This window comes from Physeter macrocephalus, chromosome 7, assembly GCF_002837175.3.
Source record: "Physeter macrocephalus isolate SW-GA chromosome 7, ASM283717v5, whole genome shotgun sequence".
Classification (NCBI taxonomy): domain Eukaryota; kingdom Metazoa; phylum Chordata; class Mammalia; order Artiodactyla; family Physeteridae; genus Physeter; species Physeter macrocephalus.
Genome location: NC_041220.1, coordinates 54442116 through 54451305, shown reverse-complemented (window position 1 = coordinate 54451305; position 9190 = coordinate 54442116). Strand labels below are relative to the sequence as shown.

General features: G+C 39.8%; 1 protein-coding gene across 1 annotated transcript in view; it reads right to left on the bottom strand.

Moving 5' to 3' along the window:
• CORIN (corin, serine peptidase) overlaps positions 1–9190 on the bottom strand; it is a 229776-nt gene that overhangs the window by 26246 nt on the left and 194340 nt on the right. The window lies entirely within an intron of this gene.

Genomic DNA, 9190 nt, shown 5'->3' with positions numbered 1-9190 from the left:
ACAATGGAATATTACTCAGCCATAAAAAAGAATGAAATAATGCCATTTGCAGCAACATGGATGGACCAAGAGATTATCATACTAAGTAAAGTCAGACAGAGAAAGACAAATATATGATATCCATATACTTATATATGGAATCTTAAAAAAATGATACAAATGAACTTATATATAAAACAGAAATAGACTCACAGACATAGAAAACAAACTTATGGTTACAAAAGGGGAAAGGGGGGAAGGAATAAATTAGGAGTTTTGGATTAACATATACACACTACTATATATAAAAAGATAACCAACAAGGACCTACTGTATAGCACAGGGAACTAAACTCATTATTTTGTAATAACCTATAATGGAAACGAATCTGAAAATCTATATCTATATATATAACCGAATCACTTTGCTGTATCCCTGAAACTAACACAACACTGTAAATCAACTGTACTTCAATAAATTTTTTTGTGTGTGTGGCCATGCTGTGTGGCTTTCAGGATCTTAGTTCCCCGACCAGGGATCGAACCCAGGTCCCCGGTAACAACTGGACCACCAGAGAAATCCCTATACTTCAATCAATCAATCAGTCTATAGAAAAAAAGCAGGAAAAATAAAAATGGCTTCTCAGCAAAATTATGTGTGGGAAGAACAAGACGAGGATTTCTATCTGGGGCAAATTAAATTATTTAATTTAATAGTAGTCCTGTCTTGACTACTACATAATATAGTAGTCAACTAAGACAAAGCTGAACTATTTGAACTTTCCTTTACTTCTAATATCTCCATTCAAGGAGAATGGTCTTCAGGAAACATCCAAAAGACTCATCGTCCATGTGATAAAACTTATAAGTGCTTAATACATTGAAATGTTGAGTTGATGTCTGGTCTAAGATTCGGGAGGGGTCAGTAAAAGATCACTGACCTTCTGCAGAGGAGTTAACATTTCTAGTTCCCGAGAAATTATAGTCCTAACTACTAAAAGAACTACAGATGTCATCACTAACACCGAGAAGGGGCTGGTTAGTCAGTTAACAAATATTTGATTAGTTGCTATATTCCTTGCTGAAAGAAATGAAAATACAGAGGCGAGGAAGACAGCCAGCGTTCATGCCCTCATAGAGCTTTCATCCTACTGGGCTAGCCAAATATATATATAAACAAATAAGATTATCTCTGGTAATTAGGAGGGGAAAAAAATAGGATAATGTGATAGAGAGATGACTGATGGGGGCATCATTTTAGCTAGGATGGTTAGGGCAGGCCTTTGACAAAGTGACACTTAAATTGAGACTTGAATGAGGGGAAGGAAGCAATTTTGTGACTCCATAGGAGGGTTCCAAACTGCAGAAGCAGCAAGTAGAAAGGTCCTAAGGCAGGAATGAGATTGGGGGATTTCAGGGACAGAAAGGCTACATGTTTGGAGCCCAATGAGTGATGAGAGAATAGGGGCAGATGCAAAGAGCTAGGACTAGATATTTAAAGGCTATGATAAGAAATCTTATTCTTATTACAATGAGAAGCTGTTGTACAGTTTTAAACAGGTGGTGACATGGTATGATTTACATTTTAGAAAGATCACTGTCTCACTGTGTGTAGAATAGACAATAAGCGAACAAGAGAGTAGTCTAAAAAAAACAAATAGGAAACTATTTTAAAAGTTGTTATGGATTGATTGTGTCCCTCTGTAAAATTCCTATATTGAAATCCTAATCCCCAATACATCAGAACAAGATCTTATTTGGAGATAAGGTCTTTACAGAGGTAATCAACTTAAAATGAGGCCAGTATGGTGAGCCCTAATCCAATATGACTGCGTATCCTCATGAAAAGGGGAAACTTGGAGACAGGCATGCACACAAAGGTTGAAGATGAAGACAAAGATCAGAATTAGGCTTCTATAGGCCAAGAATGCCAAAGATTGCCAGCAAAACACCAGAATCCAAGTGAGAGGCATTCTCTCTCACAGCCCTCAGAAGGAACCAACCATCCCAATACCTTGATCTTAGACTTCTAGCCTCCGAACTGTAAGACAATAAACTTCTGTCAATAAACTTCTTGGCTTGTTGAAGCCACCCAATTTGTGGTACCTTGTTATGGCTGCCCTAGGAAGCTAATACAATAATCCAGACCTGATATGATGGTGGTCTGGATTAGGATTATAGCATAAAGATGATGAGAGGCAGTTGGGTTCAAGCTATATTTTGAAAGAAGATCCTACAGAACTTACTGCTAGAGTAAAAGTGGGAGGAATTAAGGATGACTCCCAGGTTTGGTGCATTAGCAAACCAATGGATAATGATGCCTCTTACTGAGATGGGGAAAGTTTGTGAAGCATACAATTATTTGCTCAGTGGGAGAGATGAGGAATCAAGTTTTGTTCTGGCCATGTAAAGTAGAATGTTTATTACACTTCATCTAAGCATTTAAATATGTTTGAGGTTGGTGGGTTGGGAGAAAATCTGGGCTGTGCTAGAGATATAAATTTGGAAGTTATGAATAAATATTTGATATTCATATAAATATTTGATATTCATATTTGTTCAAATATAAACAAGTATTTGAAACCATGTGACTAGATGATTGTAGACAGATAAGAAAGCCAAGAATTAGGTCCTTATCTGATCATGGGCTGCTATAACAAACTACCATAGACTGGGTGGCTTAAACAACAGTTATTTCTCATAGTTGTTGAGGCTCGAAGTCAAAGATTAGGGCACTAGCATGGTCAGGGTCTTGTGAAGATCCCCTTCCTCGTTTACAGATGGTGGTCTTGTTGTTGTATCTTTACATGGCAGAGGGCGAGAGGGCTAGCTTTCTTTCTCTTCTTATAAGGACACTCATCCCAACATGGGTTTCACCCTCATGACCTAATCACCTCCCAAAGGCCCCACCTCCTAATAGCACCTTATTAGGGGTTAGATTTTCAACATGTGAAAATTAGGGGGACACAACTGTGCAGTCCACAACACACCTGGAGAACTAAAACATTTAGTGGCCTAAAAGAGGAGAAGCTGCAAAAAAAAAAAAAAAGAGAAGGGTAGGTCAGTAACATAAGAATTTTTTTGTTATTTTAAAAGAAAAGTGAAGAAAGTATTTTAAGAAGGATGTAGTAATCAAATACTAGGGAGGGTTCCAGTGAGTTAGAAACTGAAAATCCACCATTGGATATGGCAAGATGGAAGTCACTAAAGACTTTGGTAAGTATCATTTCTGTAGTGGCCTTGATGACAACCCAACTGGAGTGGCCTGAGGGGAATACAGGAAGTGTAAAAGTGGAGACAGTGACTGTAGGAAACTCTTTTAGGAGTTTTACTGTGAGTACTAGCCAAAATGGGGCAAGAGTTGAAGAGGGATATGAAGTCAAGAGAAGGGGGTTTAAGTTGGTGACACTAAGGCATCTTTGCTGAAGGGAATGATCCAGCAAAAAGAGAGAAATTGATGAAAAATAGAAATGATGATTTTAAAATAAAGTCTTTGACGGAATAAAGACACAGACCTACTAGAGAATGGACTTGAGGATATGGGGAGGGGGAAGGGTAAGCTGTGACAAAGTGAGAGAGTGGCATGGACATATATACACTACCAAATGTAAAATAGATAGCTAGTGGGAAGCAGCCGCATAGCACAAGGAGATCAGCTGGGTGCTTTGTGACCACCTAGAGGGGTGGGATAGGGAGGGTGGGAGGGAGAGAGACGTAAGAGGGAAGAGATATGGGAACATATGTGTAACTGATTCACTTTGTTATAAAGCGGAAACTAACACACCATTGTAAAGCAATTATACTCCAATAAAGATGTTAAAAAATGCATCTAAAATAAAGTCTTTGAAAGATGAATGGAAATATGATTGTCCTTAAAAAGGAGCAAGGACACATCCTCCACCATAACTCAAGGGAAAGGAGGGAACGTGGCCACAGATAGAGGTAACTTGTTGGAATTAGGGGTGAGACAAGGCAAAACATATAATGATGTCTATTTTCTTCATAAAGAATGAGGTGAGACCAGTGGAGGGTGAAGGAGATTTGGAGAGAGAGGAGAAGATGTCAAATAGTTGAGGATGGAAAAGTGGCTTTACTGTGAACATATACTGGATGGGTGCCATATTGTTAGATGCTCATTTGAGATTCATGATCATACATTTGACATGAGCTCAGTTAGCAGTCTGGTGTGTGATATTCGCCAGCGATGACCAGCTGTTCAGGTGTAGGTGCAGAGTACGTGGATAGTTGCAGGACAAGAAGAAACAAGGAAGTAACTACAAAGATTAGAAGGGGAAGAACTCCCAGTTTCTGTGAGCCCCAAAAACTATGGGAATTGGCCTAACGTTTAGGCCAACTGCTGGCTACATACTAGACCCAGACATTTTTCCACTGGAGCAGTGAGGATGCAGAGAATGCCTCCTTAGGGGGCTGGGCAGTGGGGAGCATGGAGTCAGGTCAGGGTCACCACAATTGCTCACTCACCGGTGATGCTGGAAAACAGCACCCCAGGGGAGCTATGGATCCAAAATGGAGAATTCCTATTTTAGTGGACATTAGTACTTGATGGGAATGGATCAAATCTCTCAAGCAGACAGAACGGAAAGAAAAAATTGCAAATGAATGGCATGGTTTATATGCACCTAGAAGATAAGGAAGTAACCATGAGAACACGACATGGGCTCAGTAATAAAACATCAGACCAAACCTCTCACTTCTTTTCCTGACTGTATTAAAAGACTGTTAGATCAGTACAGGTGGGTAAGTCAATGGTTTTTTTCTGTGGAGAATGAGAAAGGGAGCTGTCCAGAAATAGGTGAAAAGGTTATTGAGTAATATTAAGGGTCCAATGGATGCTGAAAGTCAGGCATGACACTAATCTGCATCCTTGGGTAATGTTCTCCTCAGTTTGGAAGAGCATGAATATAGGATTGAAAACGTGCTCTTCATATTGACTCTTAGTTGGAGGTCTGCGTGGTGTGTATGGCAGAAAGATCTAGGGGCAAAGAAGTTGAAGGTCCTGGTGAGAGGACTGAAGTGATGATCCCAGTGCACTAGGTTACCTGGGGAAAGAAACGAGAAGAGGAGGAGACAGATGGACTGAGACAATAGGAGGAGATGCGCAGACAAGCAAACACAAGTCTTGTTGGAGTGAAGAGCTGGTGTGGTAGAAATCAAGACATGGGTGACCTGGCAGGGTTAAGGGTTGTGATCATATAGTAAAAGCATAGTTTTTCATGCAGATTTCCTGGAGAGGAATCAGACACTTCTGATAATTACTAGTTTTGTGCCAACCTAGGAAGTTCATCCTTAAGTCTCTTGGAGGTGGAAGAAGGCAGGGAAATTGTTTGTTAAATTACCCTGAAACTCAAGGTCTTTCTTCCTTAGAGCTGTGGAAGTTGAATTGTTACCATGGCATCTGGGACTTCATCTAATCAACTTAGTACCTCATGTTTTTAATTTTCCTTTGGGATTTTTAAATACCTCTCCATGCAGGAGCAAGACATGTGTTTTTTTTCCATGAATATAATTAAAAGAGACAGGATTGAAAAGAACTACAGATGGGTCACACTGGGCCTTGCCAAAGTATGGAATCAGGATATGAAGTAAATCCCATTAATTGCAGAAATTGATGGATTCTACAGAGAGTAAGGCTTACAATTAGAGGTTCTCAAAAGTTTTCAGGGCCACTGGAAAGATTGTAAAATAGAACCAAAGTTATTAGCACACATTCAAGCAAAGACTTGCTTGAAGTTGGGCAATTTCTAACTTCTTATGGATAGGCCAGGCCCCACATGACAGTTCTGTGAAGTCTAATGTTCCATGAAATTTTACCAGGGCCTTTGATAGAATATCCATTTCCTTAATTATAAACACATTTCTTCTCTATTGCAAGGTTTCTCCTTAACTTCACAGATCTGTCAGTGAAAGACAAAACCTGGATACCACATATGGAAATGACAAAAGTGGTGCATGAACTGGATGAATTAGCATATAAAGGGTGTTATTCCCTTAAAGAGCTGTTGGATTCATTTAGGTAATCGTCTTTTGATAAATGTACTCTTGCTAGTACAATCTTCTGCTTATCATGGAGTTATAAATCAGCACTGGAAAAGACATCTGGAAACATCTGGGCCCTTCCAAAGCAATAACATTGCAATGTATTTCCTGACATACTACACAGACTCTTCCAGTCATTTGGGGTCGTTCTTACACATTAAAAGTTCTCAAGAGGAGGTTCTGGTTTTTTTACATTATATTTCCCCAAAAAGAGCAATCAAATAGCTAGATATACACATTTCCATTTTATAATCACTTCTCATATTCTAATTACTTGTTTAAATGTCTGTCTCCTCACTAGGTTAGCATTCCAAGAAAGGAAACATATATTTATTTCTTTAACCCCCATATGGAGATGAATATACGTTCTGGGACTCTATTCTGTAGAAACAAGAGTACCAATAGGTGAATAGCTTTGCATAAGAAGATGTATTGCAGTGTTATTAAAGTGATAGCAAACTGGAACTAATGTGAATGTCCATCAACTGGGGAATAATAAAAAAAGTATGGTGAATCTCTATGATGGAATATCATTTAGCTTTGAAAAAGAATGAGCTAGAGCTACATCAATTGACTTGGAGGGGATGTCCATTATATATACTGCTACATGAGAAAAGCAACTTACAAACAAAAGTATAGTGTGTGATTTCAAATTGTAAAAATAAATGACACCCTGTGAAAAATATGTGTTTATAGCTGTGGAGGAACAATCACTAGGGGTGACCTTGAGGATGATGAGAAAGTAAAGGAGAGAGAGTATGGAAGGAGATAAAAATTGAGCTAGCAAAATATTCATGCCATAATGCTAAGGGAAAAGTCAGAATGCATGTGTTTTTGTTGTTGTTGTTGTTGTTTTATTTATTTTTGGCTGCGTTGGGTCTTCGTTGCTGTGCGCAGGCTTTCTCTAGTGGCAGTGAGTGGGGGCTACTCTCCATTGTAGTGCGTGGGCTTCTCATTGCGGTGGCTTCTCTTGTTGCGGAGCATGGGCTCTAGGCACACGGGCTTCAGTAGTTGTGGCTCGTGGGCTCAGTGGCTGTGGTTCGCGGGCTCTAGAGGGCAGGCTCAGTGGTGGCGCATGGACTTAGTTGCTCCGCTGCATGTGGGACCTTCGTGGACCAGGGCTCGAACCCATGTCCCCTGCATTGGCAGGCGGATTCTTAACCACTGCGCCACCAGGGAGTCCCTGAATGCATGTTTTTAGTAATAATATTTTAAAAAGAAAAATTTACCTTTATTTATGTATTACTGATTGGTATCAGGCATGGTTCTTAAGGTTTTACATAGGCTATCTCACTTGATGCCTGCACCAACCCTGTGAGGTAGGGACTGTTATTTCCCTCATTTCATAGATGAGGAACCTTGGCCCAGAGAAGTTTATAAATTGACACAGTAAGTGGCAAAGCCGAGAAAAAATAATAATAGACAAATAGGCAAAAAAATGAAATTGCATTTTTTTCTACAAATTAACCTGGTAAAATGAAAATAATCAATTTAATGAGGTGAAAGAACTGTGAGTTATTTGTGTTAAATTTTTGCTATTACTTATTATTACTTTTAAATAAAATTATTAAAAATAAAAAGAAGAAAATGGGCAGTATGGTGGTTTTTCAAACATGTCCTCAAATACTTTGCCACTCCTCTCGCTGAGAGAAGAGTTCTATGTTTCTTCCCTTTGAATCTGGGTGAGGCTGTGACAGCTCTGACCAACTCCATAGTGTAAGTAATGTTGTATGTCTCTGGAGGCTGGATCAAAAAAGGCTTCCTCCTGGCTCCCATTTTGGGACTCTCACTTTGGGGGATGCTAGCTACCAAGCTGTGAGTCTCACCTGGAGCGAAACAAATGCCCCTGCCAACAGGTAGCATCCACTGCCAGACTTCAGGTGGTGCCAGCTGCTAGAACCTTAGTACCTTCCAGCAGAGTCCCCAGACATTGCTGAGCAGAGACAAACCACAAGCTATTTCCTGTCTAGATGTCTAATCTCCAGAATCTTCCATGGGCATAAAAAATGGTTGTTGTTTGTTGTTGAATTTTGTTATTGTTTGGTTAGGAGTCTTTTTTTTTTTTTTTTGCTCCTAAATTATACAACAGTCGAAACAGATGAGGACCTTCTGCAGTGATGTTTGTCAACTTGGGGTAGGTTTCCCCTTGGTCTTATTTTTCTGCTCCCTTTAGGTATTTTGCGATGATTAATTTTATGTGTCAAGTGTCTGGACCATGGTGCCCCAATATTTGGCCAAACATTTTCCTGGACGTTTCTGTGAAGGTGTTTTTTTGGAAGAGATTAGCATTCAAAATAGTGGACTATTAGTAAAGCAGGTTACTCTCCAGAATGTGGGTGGGCCTTACCCAATCAGTTGGAGACTTTCATAGAGCAAAGACTGATCTCCCCAGAGCAAGAAGGAGTTCTGCCAGCATGCTGCCTTTGGACTTGAACTGCAGCTCTTCCCTGAGTCTCCAGCCTGCCTGCCACCCCATCAGACTTTAGACTCACCAAGCCTCCAGGAATGTTTGCCAATTCCCGGAAAACTCTTTCTCTCTCTCTAATTGGTCTGTTTCTCTGGACAGCGCTGACTAACACACATATTATATTTTTCACTCTACTTCCCAAACTCCTCACCAATTCCTCCAGCATCCTAACCTCACTGTAGTATCTAAGTAAATCTGCTCTGTTTAACTTCATATGCATTTGATGTATTTAAGAGGGCTAGAAAAGAGACTAAAGCTGGCTAGAGAGTCAATCTTCTAAACTTCTTCCTCTTCCTCCCTCCTTAGGACATAAATCATAAGCAATATACATCTGTTGCCAATAAATGAGCAGCACCTATATAAGATGATAAAACCAAGGGTAGAAAAATCTAAGCAGATAAGGACCTGGGAAGGAGAACAACTGTGGATTTTGCACTGAATTACAGAGTGGCATATGGGCATATACCCTGAGAAAACCATAATTCAAAAAGAGTCATGTACCAAAATGTTCATTGCAGCTCTAGTTACAATAGCCAGGACGGGGAAGCAACCTAAGTGTCCATCAACAGATGAATGGATAAAGAAGATGTGGCACATATATACAATGGAATATTACTCAGCCATAAAAAGGAACGGAACTGAGTTATTTGTAGTGAGGTGGATGGACCTACAGTCTGTCATACAGAGT